The sequence below is a fragment of the Solanum stenotomum genome, chromosome 8 (assembly GCF_019186545.1).
Source record: "Solanum stenotomum isolate F172 chromosome 8, ASM1918654v1, whole genome shotgun sequence".
NCBI lineage: Eukaryota > Viridiplantae > Streptophyta > Magnoliopsida > Solanales > Solanaceae > Solanum > Solanum stenotomum.
The window spans coordinates 47,268,736-47,290,853 of record NC_064289.1 but is presented as its reverse complement, the minus strand read 5'-3'; the positions used below and the strand labels follow the sequence as shown (position 1 = coordinate 47,290,853).

Here is a 22,118-nt window from a genome sequence, read left to right as displayed (position 1 = left end):
AAGAACGCAACAAGTTTTCTTCAGTTCCAGCCCCGAAATCGAAAGATTTCTCCGTGGAATTCGTCACCAGGTATGTGGGATTTCACTAGTGGATTCCTTTCGCCCATTGGGTCCCTAGAATTCAGTCAGTTTCTTGATTCCCTTATTATGAATAGACCTAGGGTTTCTAGAATTTCAACAGGTCATCATGAATTAGTTATTTAGATGTTTCAAATCAGATTATCATGTTATTACATCGTTTCTCGCATGAATTTCAGAACCCTAGTTATGTATTTCTTTAGTTCTTGAATTACACATGCTAGGTCAGATATCTCAGTTATTCAGTTATACATGCCTCAGTTATTAATGCATCATTCTCAGATTAATTGTTGCATTCTCAGTTTGCATGTTCAGTTTTGAGTTATCCAGTACTTTACAGAACTTCAGTCATAACCAGTTAACCACTTAATTCATTGGGAGTAGTATAATACCGAGTTGGACTAGGGTTCAGCGTACCCATATAGTCCAGAACTACGAGCCACGTAGGTGTAAGTCCCCTCTGTGGGCAACATCAGTTTAGTGATCACGCCAACATGCCTCTATACCTCTGGCAGGGTATATTGGGTCCTCTGATGGGGCGTATACATCGGACTCCACATTTAGCTCATGTGGTTTTATGTCAGTTATTAGTAGCTCCCACAGTTCAGTCAGACTCTTCTGCATTGACCATATTTCAGTACAGTCAGTATTCAGTCTCATCATGTTATAAATTTGGTCATTGCATCAGTTAGCTCAGTATTTAGTATTTCAGTATCTATATCATGTTCAGATGATTTCATTGTTTTATTGCTTTGTTCAGTTATATGTTATTTCAGCTTTCTTCTATCTTGCATGCTCAGTACCCTTCAAGTACTGACGCATACGTGCGCTACTTCTTCTCGTGAAGTAGGTTCGGGTTCTCACCGTCTAGATCACGCTTAGATCGGTTCCCGATCTCCAGTTCAGCAGCATAAGTGGTGAGTCCTCATTCTTCGGGAATAATAGTCATGTCATCTTTCAGTTTTCAGTCTTTTAGTTTCAGATTTTCTAGACTTAGCTGGGGCATGTCCCAACACTTTTAGTCAGTTTAGAGGCTTATTTCAGACATAGATAGATTTAGCTTAGTATTGAGTTAACATTTTCCTTGTATTAAACTCATCAGTTTTCATATATCTCAATTATAGTATATGGGTACTCCCCATCTTTTTCATTTTATTTATGATTTAGCTTTCGCATTAGTTTATTTACTTTAGTATGCTCATGATCATGCCAGCAGGGTTAGCTTGGGATCACTTGTGATCCTAGGTCCCGTGTCCGCGTCTCGGGGGTAGTTCGGGGCATGACAAACTTGGTATCAGAGCATTAGGTTTAAGTGTCCTAGGATGTCTGAAAAACTGCACTATGTAGAGTCTTTTTCATGGATGTGTAGTGCGCACCACATCTAATGAGAGGTAGGCTACAAAGTGTCTTTAGGAAAAAAAATATCATTTTCTTGTTACTCTTATCGTGCGTAAGGTATGATATAGTTCCATTCTAACTCGACGTTCTACGTTTCCAATCATGCCTCCTTATAGAGCTAACTCCAGGAATGCGAATGCCAGAAATGCAAATGCAGCTCCTCCAGTTCCAGATCAGAAAGTCTCAAATGCTGAATTCAGAAATGTCATTCATATGTTGGCTCAGAGTGTCACTAACCAGAACAATCAGCGGGTTCAATCTCATGTGAATGCAAATGGTGGATCAGCAGCAGCAAGGGTTCGTGACTTTGTTAGGATGAATCCTCCAGAGTTCTTAGGATCGCAGACTGGTGAAGATCCCTAGGACTTCTTGGATGAGATCAAGAAGATTTTTGAGGTGATGCAGGTCACTGGGAATGATCGGGTTGAGTTAGCATTTTACCAACTTAAGGATGTAGCTCATATCTGGTATACTCAGTGGAAGGAGAACAGGGGTACAGATGCTGCTCCTATTACTTGGGAATGTTTCAGTGAAACCTTTCTAGACAGGTTCTTCCCAATAGAGTTGAGAGAAGCAAGGGCCCAGGAATTTATGAACTTAAGGCAGGGTAACATGACTGTCCAAGAGTATGGGCTCAAGTTTAACCAACTCTCCAGGTATGCTCCTCACATGGTTGCTGATTCCAGGGCTCAGATGAATAAGTTTCTGTATAGAGTGTCAGACTTAGTGAAGACAGAGTGCAGAAATGCTATGTTGTTGGGAGACATGAACATCTCTAGGCTCATGACTCATACTCAGCAGGTTGAGGGTGATAAGTTTAGGGAACAAGCTAAGGAGACTAAGAAAGCAAGAACAGGTAACTACAAGTATTTCCAACAGAAATCAGGTGGTGGAAATCGCTCACAGTTTCAACAGAAGTCTTCAACTCCAGCCCCTTCACCAGCTAGTGTTCCATCCCCCAGGTTTCGTAATGATCAGAAAGGTAGGGTGTCAGGCTCTAAGTCTCAAGGTAGTTGTTCAGGCACCAAAACTTACCCAACTTGCCCAAAATGTAGTAAGAACCATCCGGGCGAGTGCCTTGCAGGTAAGGAAGAATGTTTTGGGTGTGGTCAGTCTGGTCATAGATTGAAGGATTGTCCTTCTAGACGAGGTCAATGAGGAAATAATGGTAGAGCTCAGTCTACAACTTCAACAACACCAGTAGGTCGCCCGACTCTGCAGGGTAACTCATTTGGTACAGGTGGCGGACAGCGCTAAAACAGGCTCTTTGCTCTTCAGGCTCGTCAAGATCAGGAAGATTCTCCTGATGTGGTCACTGGTACGTTACAAGTCTTTGATCTTGATGTTTATGCATTGTTAGATCCAGGGGCTACTTTGTCTTTTGTAACTCCTTACATAGCAGTCCAATTCAGTGTTAGCCCAGAAACTCTTTCAGAACCCTTCTCAGTCTCTACTACAGTCGGTGACCCAGTTATAGCTAGACGGGTATACATAAATTGTCTTGTCACAGTCTTTCAGAAAGTCACCTCAGCAGATCTTGTAGAGTTAGAAATGGTAGACTTTGATGTCATTCTAGGCATGGATTGGTTACATTCCTGTTATGGCTCAGTCGATTGTAGAACTAGGATTGTTCATTTTCAGTTTCCAGACGAACCAATCATTGAATGGAAGGGTAGTAGCTTAGCGCCTATAGGTCGATTCATTTCTTACCTTAAGGCCAGAAAAATGATCTCTAAAGGTTATCTCTATCATCTAGTTCGGGTTAAGGATTCTAGTTCCGAATCCCCAACTCTTGAGTCAATTCCTGTAGTCAATGAGTTTTCAAAAGTGTTTCCAGAAGATCTTCCCGGAGTTCCTCCCGAAAGGGAAATTGACTTTGGAATTAATCTCCTTCCAGATACCCAGCCTATCTCCATTCCTCCTTACAGAATGGCTCCAGCTGAGCTTAAGGAATTGAAAGAGCAGTTGAAAGACTTTCTAGATAAGGGCTTCATCAGACCTAGTATTTCGCCATGGGGTGCACCAGTGTTGTTCATAAAGAAGAAAGATGGTTCTCTCAGAATGTGCATTGACTATAGGCAGTTGAACAAAGTCACAATCAAGAATAAGTATCCCATCCCCAGGATTGATGACTTGTTCGACCAACTTCAAGGTGCTAGTTATTTCTCAAAGATAGACCTCAGATCAGGTTATCATCAGCTTAAAGTCAAAGATAGTGACATTCCGAAGACAACCTTCAGAACTCGGTATAGTCATTATGAATTTGTAGTCATGTGATTTGGACTAACCAATGCTCCTGCAGCTTTCATGGATTTGATGAACAGAGTGTTCAAGCAGTACTTGGACTTGTTCATTATCGTCTTTATTGATGATATCCTCATTTATTCTAAGAATGAGGAAGAACATGCGAGTCATTTGAGAGTTGTTCTACAAACTCTGAAAGGTCGCCAGTTATTTGCAAAATTTAACAAGTGCGAGTTTTGGTTACAATCTGTTGCCTTCCTTGGGCATATTGTGTCTAGTGAATGAATTCGAGTAGATTCCAAGAATATAGAAGCAGTGAAACAATGGCCTAGACCTACCTCTTCTACAGATATCAGAAGTTTCTTAGGTCTAGCAGGTTATTACAGAAGGTTTGTGGAAGGATTTTCATCCATAGCCTCACCATTGACTAGGTGACTCAAAAGATGGTCAAGTTTCAGTAGTCAGATGATTGTGAGAAAAGCTTCGCAGAATTGTAAACTAGGTTGACTACAGCATCTGTCTTGACTCTACCAGAGGGTTCAGATGGTTATGTGATCTATTGTGATGCATCCAGAGTCGGCCTAGGTTGTGTGTTGATGCAGCGAGGTAAGGTTATAGCTTATGCTTCTAGACAACTTAAGGTGCATGAGAAAAACTACCCAACTCATGACCTCGAGCTAGCAGCAGTGGTGTTTGCACTTAAGATTTGGAGACATTACTTGTATGGTGTTCACGTAGATGTCTTCACAGACCATAAGAGCCTTCAATATGTGTTCACCCAGAAAGAGTTGAATCTTCGCCAGAGAAGATGGCTAGAGTTCCTCAAAGATTATGATATGAGTGTCCATTACCATCCTGGTAAGGTAAATGTAGTAGCAGATGCCCTTAGCAGACTATCTATGGGTAGTGTAGCACATGTTGAGGAAGAAAGAAAAGAGCTAGCAAAGGATGTTCACAGACTTGCTCGCTTAGGAGTTCGTCTTATGAGCATATTAGATGGTGGTGTAACGGTTCAAAATGGAGCATAATCTTCTTTAGTAGTAGAAGTTAAGGAAAAGCAAGACAATGATCCAATATTGCTAGAGCTTAAGGGTGCAGTCCAGAAGTAGACAGTGGAGGTATTCTCCCAAGGGGGAGATAGTGTGCTTTGCTATCAAGGTCGATTATGTGTTCCTAATGTGGGTGAGTTGAGACAACATATTCTTGCAGAGGCCCATAACTCCAGATATTCTATTCATCCAGGTGCCACTAAGATGTACCGCGATCTGCGGGAAGTCTATTGGTGGAATGGTATGAAAAGAGATATAGCAGATTTTGTGGCTAAGTGCCCCAATTGCCAGCAAGTCAAGGTAGAACATCAGAAACCAGGAGGTATGACTCAAGAGATTGACATTCCTACTTAGAAGTGGGAAGTGATTAACATGGACTTCATCATAGGTTTACCTTGTACTCGTAGACAGCATGACTCCATTTGGGTGATTGTTGATAGGGTTACTAAGTCTTCTCTCTTTTTGGCGGTCAAGACTACAGATTCGGCAAAGGATTACGCCAAGCTTTACATTAATGAGATTGTGAGGTTGCATGGGGTTCCTTTGTCTATCATCTCAGATAGAGGTCCTCAGTTTACCTCTCATTTCTGGAAGTCATTTCAGAAAGGTCTTGGTACTCAGGTTAATCTTAGCACAACATTTCATCCGCAGACGGATGGTCAGGCAGAGCGTACCATTTAGAGGACATGTTGAGAGCTTGTGTGATCGACTTCATGGGTAATTGGGATGATCACATTCCTCTTATTGAGTTCGCCTACAACAATAGTTATCATTCCAGCATTCAGATGGCCCCTTATGAGGCATTGTATGGGCGTAGGTGTAAATCTCTAGTTGGTTGGTTTGAAGTAGGTGAAGCAGCCTTGATAGGACCAGATTCAGTCCTTGATGCTATGGAGAAAGTGCAACTCATTAGAGATAGACTTAAGGTTGCCCAGAGTCGCCAGAAGTCTTATACAGATGTGAGAAGAAGGGAACTAGAGTTCCAAGTTGAGGATTGGGTTTTCCTGAAAGTGTCACCTATGAAGGGGGTGATGAGATTTGGCAAGAAAGGGAAGCTCAGTCCCAGATATGTAGGCCCTTACCAGATCTTGAAAAATATTGGTAAAGTGGCTTATGAGTTAGAGTTGCCAGATCTTTAGCAACAGTGCATCCAGTTTTTCACATTTCACTTTTGAAGAAATGTGTGGGTGATCCAGCATCCGTAGTGCCATTAGAGACTGTGGCTGTAAAAGATAGCCTTTCTTTTGAGGATGTGCCGGTTGAGATCCTTGATCGGCAAGTTAGAAGGTTAAGAAACAAAGAAGTCTCTTCAGTTAAGGTTTTGTGGAGGAGCCAGTCCGTAGAGGGATCTACTTGGGAAGCAGAAGCAACCATGAAGTCCAAGTATCGTCACCTCTTTCCTTTCGATTCCATTCCAGATTGAGGTAATAGTTCCTCTTCAGTTTTTCAGTCATTCATACGTAAATTCAGTCTTAGAATCACGTTCCTTTAGTTTGTACTTGCATTTTCAACGTATTTGCATGTTCTTGGAACTCAGTTCAGTCAGAAATTCAGTTCTCAGTGTTTAGTGGTAGGGATTGCATTCCTCTCCCTCCATTTCAGCTAGTTTAGTCTTCATTTGAGGACGAATGGTCTTAAGGGGGAGATAATGTAACACCCCGTATCCGAAACAGACCAAAAATGCAGATTTTGAGAAGTTGTAGGTGCAACCCACGGTTGCCATCCACGAACCGTAGGTCAGACCACGGCCTGTGCTAGTGGTCCGTGGTTCACCACTGCAACCCCTCCCCATCCAAGCTCAGAAAAATCGGCTAAGTCTCGACTCACGGACAGACCCACGGTCCATAGATCAGACCACAGTCTGTGATCTGTATCCGTGGATCAAGACCTCATTTACCCAACCTCTGACACGAACTACGATCGACCAGCACGGACCGTCGTTCGATCCACGGTCCGTAGGTCTAATCATAGATGAGGGTTAGCAGCCAGATAGCTGAAAATTGTTGATGGGTCAACTTTAGATGGTCATAACTCTTAGCACAAAAGGAATAATATGTCCCATGACCTATGGTAAGATAGATAATTGAATCATCTTTCCAACGCCACCGAGTTTACTAACTTTCGACCTCTGAGTAAAACGTTATGCCCATTTTAGTGAAGCCTTGTCGGGCAGACTCGACCGACGGTTCCAATCGACGGACCGTCGATTGAATGACGGCCCATCAGTCCCGTCCGTCAGTCACTCCGACAACAGTTAATTCTAGGGTCTTTTGTTCTTTTCCTATTTCGTTTAACCCCTTAGATACGTCGTTTAAACTCTAAATCATGAGGTTTTAGTCAGTTCAAGCCTAGAAACATAACTAGAACTTACCTTAGTCAAAATCATTAATCAAAACTTAGAAAAATTAGAAGCAAGAGAGGAGAAAAAGGTCAAGAACCCTAGTTCAAGAACGCAGCAAGTTTTCTTCAGTTCCAGCCCCGAAATCGAAAGATTTCTCCGTGGAATTCGTCACCAGGTATGTGGGATTTCACTAGTGGATTCCTTTCGCCCATTGGGTCCCTAGAATTCAGTCAGTTTCTTGATTCCCTTATTATGAATAGACCTAGGGTTTCTAGAATTTCAACAGGTCATCATGAATTAGTTATTTAGATGTTTCAAATCAGATTATCATGTTATTACATCGTTTCTCGCATGAATTTCAGAACCCTAGTTATGTATTTCTTTAGTTCTTGAATTACACATGCTAGGTCAGATATCTCAGTTATTCAGTTATACATGCCTCAGTTATTAATGCATCATTCTCAGATTAATTGTTGCATTCTCAGTTTGCATGTTCAGTTTTAAGCTATCCAGTACTTTACAGAACTTCAGTCATAACCATTTAACCACTTAATTCATTAGGAGTAGCATAATACCGAGTTGGACTAGGGTTCAGCGTACCCATATAGTCCAGAACTACGAGCCACGTTGGTGTAAGTCCCCTCTGTGGGCAACATCAGTTTAGTGATCACGCCAGCATGCCTCTATACCCCTGGCAGGGTATATTGGGTCCTCTCGATGGAGCGTATACATCGGACTCCACATTTAGCTCATGTGGTTTTATGTCGATTATTAGTAGCTCCCACAGTTCAGTCAGACTCTTCTGCATTGACCATATTTCAATACAGTCAGTATTCAGTCTCAGCATGTTATAAATTTGGTCATTGCATCCGTTAGCTCAGTATTCAGTATTTCAGTATCTATATCATGTTCAGATGATTTCATTGCTTTATTGCTTTGTTCAGTTATATGTTATTTCAGCTTTACTCTATCCTGCATGCTCAGTACCTTTCAAGTAATGAGGCATACATGTGCTACATCTTCTCATGATGTAGGTTCGGGTTCTCAGCATCCAGTTCACGTTTAGATCGATTCCCGATCTCCAGTTTAGCAGCATCAGTGGTGAGTCTTCATTCTTCGAGGACAATAGTTATGTCATCTTTCAGTTTTCAGTCTTTTAGTTTCAGATTTTCTAGACTTAGCTCGGGCATGTCCCAGCACTTTTAGTTAGTTTAGCGGCTTATTTCAGACATAGATAGATTCAACTTAGTATTGAGTTAATATCTTCCTTGTATTAAACTCATCAGTATTCATATATATCAGTTATAGTATATGGGTATTCCCCATCTTTTTCATTTTATTTATGATTTAGCTTCCACATCAGTTTATTTTCTTTAGTATTCTCATGATCATGCTAGCAGGGTTCGCTTGGGATCACTTGTGGTCCTAGGTCTCGTGTCCGCGTCTCGGGGGTAGCTTGGGGCGTGACAATACTAATTTGATTTGGATCATTCTAACAGCTAGGAACCCAACAATTCTAACATTCAAGAAACCCTAGGTCTAGTCATAATAAGGGAATCAAGAAACTGATTGAAAACTAGGGACCTAATGGGTGAAAGGAACCCATTAGTGAAATCCCACATACCTGGTGACGAATTTAACAGAGAAATCCTTTGATTTCTAGGCTGAAACTGAAGAAAACTTATTGCGTTCTTGAACTAGGGTTCTCGACTTCTTTCTCCTCTTAGCGTTCTAATTTTCTAAGTTTTGATTAATGATTTGATTTAGGTAAGTTATAGTTATGTTTATGGGCTTAAGATGACTAAAACCTCATAATTTAGGGTCTAAACGATGTAGCTTAGGGGTCCAACGAAATAGAAAAAGGACCAAAACAACCCTAACTTAATTCAGGCGAAGCACATCCACAGAAGGAACGACGGTCCGTCGTTTGATCTACTGGCCGTCGTTTGGGTCCGTTGGTCAAGTCTGTCTGACAGGTCTTCACTAAAACGAGCATAACTTTTTACTCGGAGGTCGGATATTATCAAACTTGGTGGCGTTAGAAAGAGGATTAAATTATCTATCATATAATAGGTCATGGGACACATAATTCATTTTGTGCTAAGAGTTATGACCATTTTAAGTTGACCCAATCAACTATTTTCCTCTAACTGGTTGTTGACCCTCATCTACGGTCAGACCTACGGACCGTGCATTGAACGATGGTCCATGTTGGTCGACCGTAGTTTGTGTCAGAGGTTGCGTAAAGGAGTCTTGATCCACGGACACAGACCACGGACCGTGGGTCGCGACTTAGCCGATTTTCTGAGTTGGGCAAGGGGGAGGGGTTGCAGTGGTGAACCACAGACCACCAGCACGAGCCGTAGTCTGACCTACGGTTCGTGGATGGCAACCGTGGGTTACACCTGCAACTTCTCCAAATCTGCATTTTGGTCTATCTAGGATACGGGGTGTTACAATGTAGTTACCTGGTCAACAACTAATTTGGTATTATTGGCAGAATGTAATTACACTCTCCAATTCACCCGAGGATGCTGTGAATTGCTTGTATTTACTTGGTATAATTACAAGTTGATTACTTTTTAATTTCTTCCTTCTATTTCTATTTTTATTTTATTTTTTCGTTTTAATGTATTTTTTATTTTTATTATTTTAAATTCTTTTTTATTTTTATTATTCTGATAGTTTTTTAATATTATTTATATTTCATTTACTTCATCTGATTCTATGCAATTTTTCATAATATCTAAAAAAATCATTAGTATAACTTTGTTCTATTCTATGTAATAAATTAAATTAGAATTCAATTGTTGAATAAAGTTATGGACTTACGTTTTCCTTTTCTTTTAAATCATATTTATGTATGTTATGTTGAATTTGACATAAGAGTATTATGTAAAATTTATTATTTTGAATTTAGAACTTATGTTATATTTTCAATTTCATTTGCTTTAGGAGTATTGATTCGATATTTTACATTGCAAGCTATATTTTTTAAGTTAGACTTGATATATATCTTTTTGTCAAATGTTTTATGATTTTATGACATTATATTTATAAAAATAATTTTTTTTAATATGCATTTAATGAGGTTTATAGAAATTCTGTAGTTTTACTTTTATGATTAATTTAATTAAAATATACTAAATTGAAAAATAGAAATCAATTATTTTGATAATATTAGTTAAGAACATGTTTAGTAATTAATATTTTCAAAAGACAATATATATATTAAATATTCACTTTAATATCAGTTCTAAAGACCCTAATTATTTTTCTAATATAAATTTTTAATTTTAAAATTCAATATAACCTTATGATTACATTTGTACCATCAAAAAGTACATGTGTAATCACAGTGAAATTACATTGTGACAAACAAACAAGTCATTACTACACTATTTTCAATTACCAGGTGACTTTCCCAATAGTGCCTTATAGTCTCTAAAGATTTTACAGCCCAATGTGTTGTTCACTTAGGGGTCGTTTGGTGTGAGAGATAAAAATAAATAATGATGGAATAAGAAAATAGTGATGGATAAAATTTTTAATGATGGAATAAGAAAATAGTGATGGATAAAATTTTTGTGTCTTGTTTGGTTGCCAAGATTGAAATAACTTATCCCACCATTTATATCATAGTGATGAGATAAGTTATCTCATATACATGATGAGATAAGTCATCTCAGGATAACTAATTCTATGATAACTTGTTCCGAACCAAACAACCTTTAATTGCTTTGTTAAAACACTTAGGACCCGTTTGGTAGGAGGTATTACTCAAAATAGTTCATGGATTAAAATTTAGTCCAACAAAAATATTGTTTGGTTACTTTATTTAACCTAATTCGTGGATTAGTTATACCTCATACAAGATCTTTTTTGATCCTTAGAAAAGGGATGAATAACTAATCCAAGGTTTAACAATTCTTGGATAAGACCCCTAAATGACTAAACTCCTTTTTCTAAAAAAAATCATTTTCTCAAAAATGGAGGAAAGACTCAAAATAGTCTCTCATCTTTGGATTAAGGCTCAAAGTCATCCTTGAGTTTTCACATACAGCACTCAAAAATGGAGGAAAGACTCAAAATAGTCCCTCATCTTTGGGCATAAGTAATCGCACTTTTGAGAAGATGAATTTTTTTAGAGAAAGGGGTTTCTTTTCTCCTTCCCACTTGTGGTAAATAATGATATTTTGTCCAAAAAATGAAGAAAATGAGGAAGAACTTTATGGAAGACTTATTAATAGAGTCGAAATTTTCTAAGTGAAGTCATGCATGGGAAAATGTGTACAGCATACAAATAAACGTCTACATTTTCAAAAATTTGGTTGGTTGTCGCCGGAGGAACTCCAAAAGCTGTCGGTGCCGGAGATGATCACCTGGTTGCTGGAAATATTGTTCGGAAAAAGGTGTTAGTGATGTGATATTGATTTAAATAAAGAAGGTAGGAAGTACTGTAGTTGTCTTTTCACACTTTAATTTACTACTTACCTGAATAGGGAACTGATTTGTTTTCACCCAAAGCACCTGCTTACAAGGATTATCAGTGTTTCAACTTCCAATACATGCTAAATGGTTAGAGCCCGTTTGGTCATCAAAAACTTAAGAGAAAAGACATAAAGTTACCACTGAAGTTGTCCCGTATTTACATAAAGATATTTTAACTTTGGAAGTGTTCTATCACCCCACAAAACTTTTTAATATCTTTGTAAATTGACCAATTTGACCCATTTCCTTGTTTGGGTGTTGCCATGCACATGAGGTGCGTGATGCAGTATTTTTACTACCATGAACCAGTTTAAAAGTGTCACATGTTATTTTATTTATTTATTATTAATTATTTAATTAATTTACATCATTTTCCCCAAATTTAAACTCAAAAGAGCCATTGATAGCCCTAAATTCACAATTTCATCCTTTTCCAAAGCAAGATCAACGCTGGTACTCTCTCTTTGATGAATTCATCATCTTCCCAAAGCGCAATAAGGTAGGAATTCGTTTTATCTTTTAATTTCCGTCAATTCCAACACTCTTTACACTATAACAATCCTTAAAATCATAATAATCGAAAAAAAAAGAAGATCTTTATCATATAATGTAGATCCCTAACATGTTAGACCTTCAATTCCTTGTCCCTCCAAGAATCTTCACCAAGAAACATCAACAACGAGATTATCAACACCAAGAGAAAACGAGAAGACTTTTCTATATTTTGTGATTTTAGGGAAAGTTGAGAAATAACAAAAGAAAAGAGAAGACTTTTCTTGAAAAGAATAGGGTCGGGTTGGGTTGAATGAATATTACAGGAGTGTACTTCACACTTGACAACATAGACGAGGGAATGGGTCAAAATGGCCCATTTACAAAGATATTAAAAAGTTTTGTGAGGTGATAGGACACTTCCAAAGTTAAGGTGTCTTTATGCAAATACGGGACAACTTTAGTGGTTACTTTATGTCTTTTCTCAAAATTTAATCAATTAATTTAACTGTTCACCTAAGTATGAAATAGGTTGTGTAAGGGATCGTTTGGTACAAAGATGCATAATGTAAGATTATCAATGCATGAATTAGTAATGTATGCATGAATTAGTAATGTATGGATTAGTAATGCATGGTTTAATAATGCAGGGATTAGTTTTTATCAATTGTTGGGTTCATTTTTTCCATTTAATCTTATGTTTGGTTTAAAACTCTAGAAAAAGTTTCTTTCCTATTATACCTTTGAATTATAATGAGATTTTATGGTTCATTTAATTTGTCAAGTTAAACACTAATAAATAAATAAATAAATAAATAAATAAATATATATATATATATATATATATATATATATATATATATATATAAAAAAAATTAATTGTGAGGTGTGATATGCTTTCATAGAGATCCTTGATAGCACGGTATATTTTTTATTTTTTATTGGTCAAATATACCTTAAACTTAACATAGATTTAAGGCTATTTAAATTGTTCAAATAAATAAAGCTTATTTTTTAAAAAAAATAGTTCAAGTGGTCAATCGACGAACTACATTTAAAAAAAACCGAAAAAAATCAACCCAATATAACAAATCAAACGTTGAGAAAAAAATATTAGTTTGTGAAATCGTCAAATTACATGGAACAAATTTGGAGAATTTAAAAGAATATTTATAAATATTCTCATATAAATGAAAAAGAGCATTAAATTACAAAAAAAAATAAAGGAAAAAAGATTTGGGGATAGTTTAGTCATTTAGGGGTCTTATCCAAGAATTATTAAACCTTGGATTAGTTATTCATCCCTTTTCTAGGGATAAAATAAGATCTTGTATGAGGTATAACTAATCCATGAATTAGGTTAAATAAAGTGACCAAACAATGTTTTTGTTGGACTAAATTTTAATCCATGAACTATTTTGATTAATACCTCCTACCAAACAGGTCCTAAGTGTTTTAACAAAGAAATTAAAGGTTGTTTGGTTCGGAACAAGTTATCATAGAATTAGTTATCCTGAGATGACTTATCTCATCATGTATATGGGATAATTTATCTCATCACTATGGTATAAATGGTGGGATAAGTTATCTCAATCTTGGCAACCAAACAAGACACAAAAATTTTATCCATCACTATTTTCTTATTCCATCATTATTTATTTTTATCTCTCACACCAAACGATCCCTAAGTGAACAACATTGGGCTATAAAATCTTTAGAGACTATAAGGCACTATTGGGAAAGTCACCTAGTAATTGAAAATGATGTAGTAATGACTTGTTTGTTTGTCACAATGTAATTTCACTGTGATTACACATGTACTGTTTGATGGTACAAATGTAATCATAAGGTTATACTGAATTTTAAAATTAAAAATTTATATTAGACAAATAATTAGGGTATTTAGAAATGATATTAAAGTGAATATTTAATATATATATATATATATATATATATATATATATATATATATATATATATATTGTCTTTTGAAAATATCAATTAATAAACATGTTCTTAACTAATATTATCAAAATAACTTATTTATATTTTTCAATTTAGTATATTTTATTTAAATTAATCATAAAAGTAAAAATACAGAATTTCTATAAACCTCATTAAATGCATATTTGACAAAAAAAAAATTATTTTTATAAATATAATGTCATAAAATTATAAAACATTTGACAAAAAGATATATATCAAGTCTAACTTAAAAAAATAGCTTGCAATGTAAAATATTGAATCAATACTCCTAAAGCAAATGAAATTGAAAATATAACATAAGTTCTAAATTCAAAATAATAAATTTTACATAATACTCTAATGTCAAATTCAACATAACATACATAAATATGATTTAAAAGAAAAGGAAAACGTAAGTCCATAACTTTATTCAACAATGAATTCTAATTTAATTTATTACATAGAATAGTAACAAAGTTATACTAATGATTTTTTTTAGATAATACGAAAAATTGCATAGAATCACATTAAGTAAATGAAATATAAATAATATTAAAAAACTATTAGAATAATAAAAATAAAAAAGAATTTAAAATAATAAAAATAAAAAATACATTAAAATGAAAATAAAAATAAAAATAGAAGGAAGAAATTAAAAAGTAATCAGCTTGTAATTATACCATATAATTACAAGCAATTCACAGCATCCTCGGTGAATTGGAGAGTGTAACTACATTCTGCCAATAATACCAAATTAGTTGTTGACCAGGTAACTACATTGTAACACCCCGTATCCTAGATAGACCAAAATGCGGATTTTGAGAAGTTGCAGGTGCAACCCACGGTTGCCATCCACGAATCGTAGGTCAGACTACGGCCTGTGCTGGTGGTTCGTGGTTCACCACTGCAACCCCTCCCCTTGCCCAGCTCAGAAAATGGGCTAAGTCACGACCCACGGTCCATGGTTATATGTGCAATTTGTTAAAAGTGTTATTCCTAATAAAAAACTTCAGGTTGAGCAAATTCCAGAGACATTTTTGTCAGTTGATCATTACTTTAAGTCATTCCATCGGTCCACTTATTGAGGAAACACATGCTCAGGCGTGACAGCTGCTTCACAAGCCCCTGCAATTGAGGTTGTTGACGTCAAAATATCAGGTTCTAAGCATCATAAGGGTTTATACTACAACATTGTGTTAAAGAGAGGTAAAGAGGGAGAAAAAATTAGAGAAACATACGAACCAGAGGTTGGAGATTTGATTGCATTTTCAGATGTGAGGCTGAAAAGCATGGATGATTTGAACAGACCAAAAAGATCATTTCTCATCGCATTAGTACAAGGCAAAGATGAAAATTTGGACAGGCTAACTATCCTGTCTTCAAAGCCTATACCTTTTGTGAAACAACACAGTGATAAGGGTGAACAAGGAGACAATCTTTTTATTGTTTATCTTTCTAATTTGACAACGAATATTCGAATATGGAAAACTTTGAATTCAGACTTGAAAAGTGCAAACCTGAAGATTATTAAGACTATGCTGGAAGTTGATCCAAGTATTGTAAGTTAATTTCTCCTCCTTCAAAATTATTAATCCTAAAGAAATATTGTGGACTCTTTCTCTCCAATTGTCATTGATAAAGGTTCATTAAAATTTTAATAATTTGCGGGGTGAAGAAAATTGTTCCTTCGCCAAAACTAGGACTAATGCAAAATCATTTTCAAGGAGCACGATTGAGTCTTTTGGTCTAAACAAGAGGCTGTTGTAAGTTGTATTGCAACAAGAGAATGTGGTCACCAGAATACCGTCAAGCTAATTTGGGGTCCTCCTGGGACTGGAAGCACAAAAACAGTTGCCTCCTTACTTTTTCTCCTTTTGAAAATGAAATGCAGAACTTTGACTTGTGCTCCCACTAACATTGCTGTATTGGGAGTTGCAACTAGTACAGGATGGTCTGGAGTATGACACATATGGGTTGGGAGACATATTTTTATTTGGTGATGAGAAAAGAATGAAGATGGACGATCATGGAAATTTGTTTGATGTATTTCTTGATATAACCGTGTTGCTGCTCTTTCTTGCTCTTTATCTCCTAGTCATGGATGGAGAAATGGTATACAGTCCATGATATCTTTGCTTGAGGATCCTGAAGAGAAATACCATGAATACTTAGAAAAAGAAAAAAGAAATGACCATGAGGTGGAGGAGGAGGAAGAGGAAGAGGAAGGAAGCATTCCGAGTGAAGGACTACAAAGCAATAGGGAAAGTAAGTTGCGGAAGAAGTATGTCCTTCAAACCTTAAAAGATAACAAGAAAAAATCAAAGGGTAATAAAAGTTTTCAAATGATGAACAACTTCAGATCAGGTGGCAAGGCATATAAGGCCATTTCTGCTGTGAAAATCCTGCATTGAAGGGGAGGTAGGAAAAAAACAAGACCGTGTTTGCACATTTCAGGAGTTTGTTATCAATAGATTCAATAGGATCTTGGAGCAGTTAATAGTTCATCTGACAAGTTTGTACACTTATCTTCCAACTTCTTTCATTCCACTAGAAATAGCAAAAGAAATTATCAAAGTTCTTGAGATGCTTCAGACTCTTGGAAGATTGTTTTGTACTGTCGAAACATATGGTGATTTAAGAGAAATTCTACTTGGAAATGTAGTTGTTACAAGGAATAACACGACGTGTTTTTCAAACCTGTATGCAACTAAAACAGAAAGCATCAACATATTGAAATCTCTTAGCAAGAGGATCTCTCTTCCAAAATTCACCGATATTCGAAGCTTATGTCTCAAAGGTGCATGTTTAATTTTTTGTACTGCTTCTAGCTCATCAAAACTGTGTACAGAAGAAATGACCCCGTTGGAGTTGGTCATAATTGATGAAGCTGCTCAGCTGAAAGAATGTGAATCCACTATTCCCCTACAGCTCACAGGTCTACGTCATGCCATACTTATTGGGGATGAGAAACAATTGCCTGCAATGGTTCAGAGCCAGGTTTTTCCATAATCTTGTTCTTGCTTGATATTTAAAAATCAGTATCATTCTCTTTAATCATTGAAAAAATGTCTATTATTTGGCAGTTATCTGAGAAGGCTGACTTTGGGAGGAGCTTATTTGAGAGACTGGTAAATATTGGTCACAAGAAGCACCTTCTTAATGTTGAATATAGGATGCATCCTGTAATAAGTTTCTTTCCAAATAGAGTGTTCTACAAAGAACAAAATTATGTATGGTCGGAATGTAAAAGAAGCAAAGCATGAGAAGAGATTTCTTAAAGGAAATATTTTTGGCTCTTATTCTTTTATTAACATAAGCTATGGGAAAGAGGAGCATGATAACAAACACAGCACAAGAAATCTTGCAGAAGTTTATGTTGTAGCTGAGATAGTTGCCAACCTTTATAGAGGTAATAATCTATCTTTCAAGGACTTCATTTTTGCTTATGATGAGTCTTTCTTGATTTCACTCATGTATCTTGGTTAGCATGGAAATCATGTTAGCAACTCTGATTTAGTTTTCTGAATTGTAGAGTCTTTTACTTCAAGGATTAAGATTTCTGTTGGTTGTATATCTCCTTACAAGGCTCAAGTTCTTGCGATTCAACAAAAACTTGGACAGAAGTATTGCACAGATGTCAACAGTCACTTCTCAGTGAATGTACGCTCTGTTGATGGTTTTCAAGGTGGTGAAGAGGATGTGATAATTATATCCACTGTTCGTTCCAATGGGAGTGGATCAGTGGATTTCCTTTCTAATCGTCAGAGAGCTAATGCAGCACTGACTCAAGCAAGGTACACTACTTTTCTAGACTACAATATTACATGTTAAATATTTTTTAAATGTTAGAAATGATTATAATTGTCTATTCTTATCTCAAAGTTGTTTTTGAATGAAAAGATAATGGATGACCATGTTCATATTTGCTTCCTTGGTTTTGTATGCAGATACTGTCTTTGGGTATTAGGAAATGCGACAACTTTGGTTAAAAGTGGTTCCATTTGGAAACAATTAGTCATCGACTCCAAGGCTCGGGGTTGTTTCTTTGATGTTAATGAGGACAATAGTTTGACTAAAGCTATTGTGAGTGCTACCATTGATTTTGGACAGATTGAGAATTACTCAGCATGGACTCTCCTCTATTCAAAACAGCCAAGTGGAAGGTGTGCTGCTTCATCTCGCTTATAATGGATGTTAAAGTTTCTTTCCTCGAGTCAATTTTGTCTTTTGAAAAATAATTTAAAGGCCTTACCATAAACCCCTAAGCATATGGTAGCAACTAAGCCCCATACCAGAAGGTGGACGTCTCGATCTGAACCAGCCTTGTGTACCAAAATACATCAAGAAGGTAGCATGTTGAACTAGAATGTCCTTAATTGAGGAAGTTGTGTAAATCATTGGTGAAAATCATTTTTCACATGATTGTTTCTTGAAATTTGATAGCCAAAAAAACAGATTTGCTGAATTTTATTTTGCTAGTAAGCCGTTTATATCAAAACTACTACTGGTGCTTGCTAATCTTTCTTTTGAATGCTTGTTCTATCATTTTGTTTTTTCTTACCACTAGTATTAGCACTATTCTCATAATATCTTGTTCTTCCATTTCGGTTATCACCTATTTTTTTTTGCTTCGTCTATCGCATTATTTCATTGTCGTTACTGTTCTTCTTATTTTGTATGTTGTGTACTGCTCTCCATTTCACATTGTTTTGTTGTTGTTACTGCTCTCCTCTGTATTCCCTTTTTTAAACTGTTTGGAAATGATTTATTTAAGCCAAGGGTCTATCAGAAGCAGCCTCTCTATTTCTACGAGGTAGTGGTAAGGTCTGCTACCTTTACTAGCCCACTTGTGAGATTACATTGGGTATGTTATTATTATTTTGGCTCTGTTATTTCGTTTGCAATTTGGAGAAATAACAGATTCCCTGCTGTTATAAACTAACAGATTCTCTTCGGTGAGAATTTCTCAAAATCGATGGCCAGAATTAAGGATGCCGAGATCTGTAAAGAAGTGATCTCACTTTTGGTGAAACTTTCAAGTGGTTGGCGCACATCAGAAAAGCACAGCATCCTCAACTACAGTAATGGGAATTCGTCTGAACTATTGGAGATATACAGTGTCAGGCACCTTAAGTTAATTTGGACCATAGATGTTCTGTTAGAGAATTCCATATACTTCCAAGTACTAAGAATCTGGGATATCTTACCAGTATTTCAAATACCAAACTTGGTAAAGGACCTTGACATCCATTTTGGTAACTATGCCGCGTACATGATGAATCTTTGCAAATGCAAGCATGTGGAGCGGTACAGACTCATCTTAGTTCTTCCTCTCATCTGAATTGCTATCTTTGTATGTTCATAAAAATATCAACAGTTTGGGATCATTGAAGTGCTGACTTCACTAGTTCTTTTTCTGTAGAAATTTTATACTTCCAATGACTTGGCCAATTGATGGAAATTATGCCTCAAAAATTAGCTCAACACAGAGTGTATCAGACCAGAACTTGGCGTGTCAACCGGTAGCTATGTGTTTGAGGTACAAATTTCAAAGCGGAACTGGTAGTTAGTGAATTCATGAAAGTGATAGTGTGGTAGATGGTAGTGTGGTAGGTGAGTAACTTATTTTTAAGATTTTATTATAATATCTTTTTACTAAGTGTCTTAATCTTGATATCTCTTTAATATTATTTTTTGGTAGTGCTAAATTCATAGTAATATGTAATAATATTTATTGTAATATTCTTCCGATATTTGTTTTAATCTGAATATTTCTTTAATATTATTTATGATATATTCTAGATATAACATATCTTCGGTTCTTTGGTACATATATAAATTTTCCTCCATTAATTGTTCTAATAGTTTTATATCTTCCATAGATTTTACCCAATATTGTAAATATTCGTAGTTCATTTTAATCTGAATTTATTTCTAAATCATACCATTCTATTCTTTCGAAGTCTAAATCATGTAGGTCTATTTCATTCCATTTTTTATTTAATATATCTTCTGATTCGTAATCATTAAATATTTTTCCCATATTATTCTTCTTAATTTGATTATTTCTATAGTTTGAAGTACATATAAGATTAAAGTTTCATAGTTTTTTATCATTTCATCATGCATGTATGTAGTCATGTTCTTTATTATGCAGGTTTTTTATTTCAAATTATTCCTTCCTATCATATTCATAATTGATTAAATTCATATTAGATCATTATGAACTAGATTATCTTTATCATGTTTTTCTGTCACTACTAGCATCGTACTTTAGCGGATACTTCCTTCTTATCAGCGCCTCAACTTTGTTTACTCCCATAAACGGCTTCCTCGCCTACCGGTTTCAACATTAGAATGGCATAGTATAGAAGTTTTCTACATGTTTCCAGTGTGTTAATAAACTAGAAATCATGATTCAAATAATTCTAATACATAATAACTAACATAAATTTATTCAATCATATATATGATATTCAGGAATATATGAAATTAGTTCTGCATATTTTTTGAACAATATACCTTTGCCTCTTGCTTAGCCATGCTATCTGAAATATCTGACTGGATTTCAGATTTCTCCATATTAACTTTTAAGTATTTTTTATATCTTAGTGGAGAGAGTTTTTTCAAGAAAGGTTTTATTATGTTAGGCCTTGCCTTTTCATTTACATATGCCTTTCTTTATATAGAAAGGAATTTACATACGTACTACATTACTTACAATAATGCATTACTACACTTGTCACCTAATAATACTACTATATTACTTACTCCTATGACTTTTTTACACTACTTGATGGCTTTCTTACAATCTCATACTTATTCTTTACACTTGTCTTACAATCCCATACCTACTACTATTTAACATTATGACACACACCATACTTTATTGACTTTTTTACAAGACAAATAAATTTACTCTTATCTCATCTTTTTATTTTGTCCGTATCTCATCTTCATTGTCTTCTTTTTCTTCATCTTTATCGTCATCATCTTATCTTCTTATTATCTGCTTCCGTCTTTATCTCTTTATTCCAGTTGGACGTCTGGGATTATATTATCTTCTCCGTTACATTTTGAACATATGTGGTCAGGGTATTTGTGACCAATTAGCTTGCAATATCTGGTTAATAACTCTGCCAAAATAAATCCTACTTTTAATGCTCGTGTCGTAGGTCGTTCTTCTGGCTTGAGTAATGATAAAATCCATCTTTGGACTTCATCCATATCTGCTTTCCTTAGCTCCCTTGAATTGGAATAAATCATTAACTGATCTTTTGCATAGTAGCTTCATATAGCGTTTCCGTTTAAGTAATTATTTGCTATATCTTGTATAATGGTTGATATACCAATTATTCTCTTATTGGCATAAAAACTGGGTATCTCACTTTTTTGTATCTCTGGTTGTTGTCCGATATCTTCTAGTATTATCATATCTTTTGTTAGTCCTATCTTTACCACTTGTATCGGAGGTTTTATTTCCTCGTATAATATCTCTGTTGTTGCCGTATAAAATTTTACATTGAATAAATTTCCCTTAGTAACTCTCTTATATGTAATAAATGCTTTATGTAGTTCTGGTATTTCCACTTAGTTCCTCTCCTTCATATGTATATACTGTATTTAATAGTTCATGGTTATAACATGTCCTCACCAAGTTGGCGTTAGTTTTCGGTTGTACAATCAATTTATTATAACCTTGTAATTTTTGGGTTAAATAATCTTGGTTGGGTTCTTGGGTTGTAGTAGATCTTGGGTTAAGATTTAAAAATGTTTGGATTTTGTATATATTTTCTATATAGGTTCGCGTAATATGGTTGTATGTTCTTTTGTCATGGTGTAGGCTATCCGCATATGTAGAAGTTTGTGGTTCTATAGTTAATATGTTTTTTGGTGTTAGTCTTGGAGTAAATGGTTTTTCGAATAACTGGTTTAAGTTTGAATTCTTTTATTTTTCACTAACTCGTTTGCTTGTACCTGCAGCTGTATTTAAACAAATGTTATAGATTTTAAGGAGTTTCCCATCGTCTCCTTTTAGCTCTGGGTTTTTTCCGTCTTCC

The 22,118-nt window shown here is 35.7% G+C and overlaps 1 pseudogene; it reads left to right on the top strand.

Annotated features, from left to right (window-relative positions):
* Window positions 1–1,578: 1,578 nt before the first annotated feature.
* LOC125873850 (uncharacterized) lies at window positions 1,579–19,399 on the top strand (annotated as a pseudogene).
* The last annotated feature ends 2,719 nt before the right edge of the window (window positions 19,400–22,118 follow it).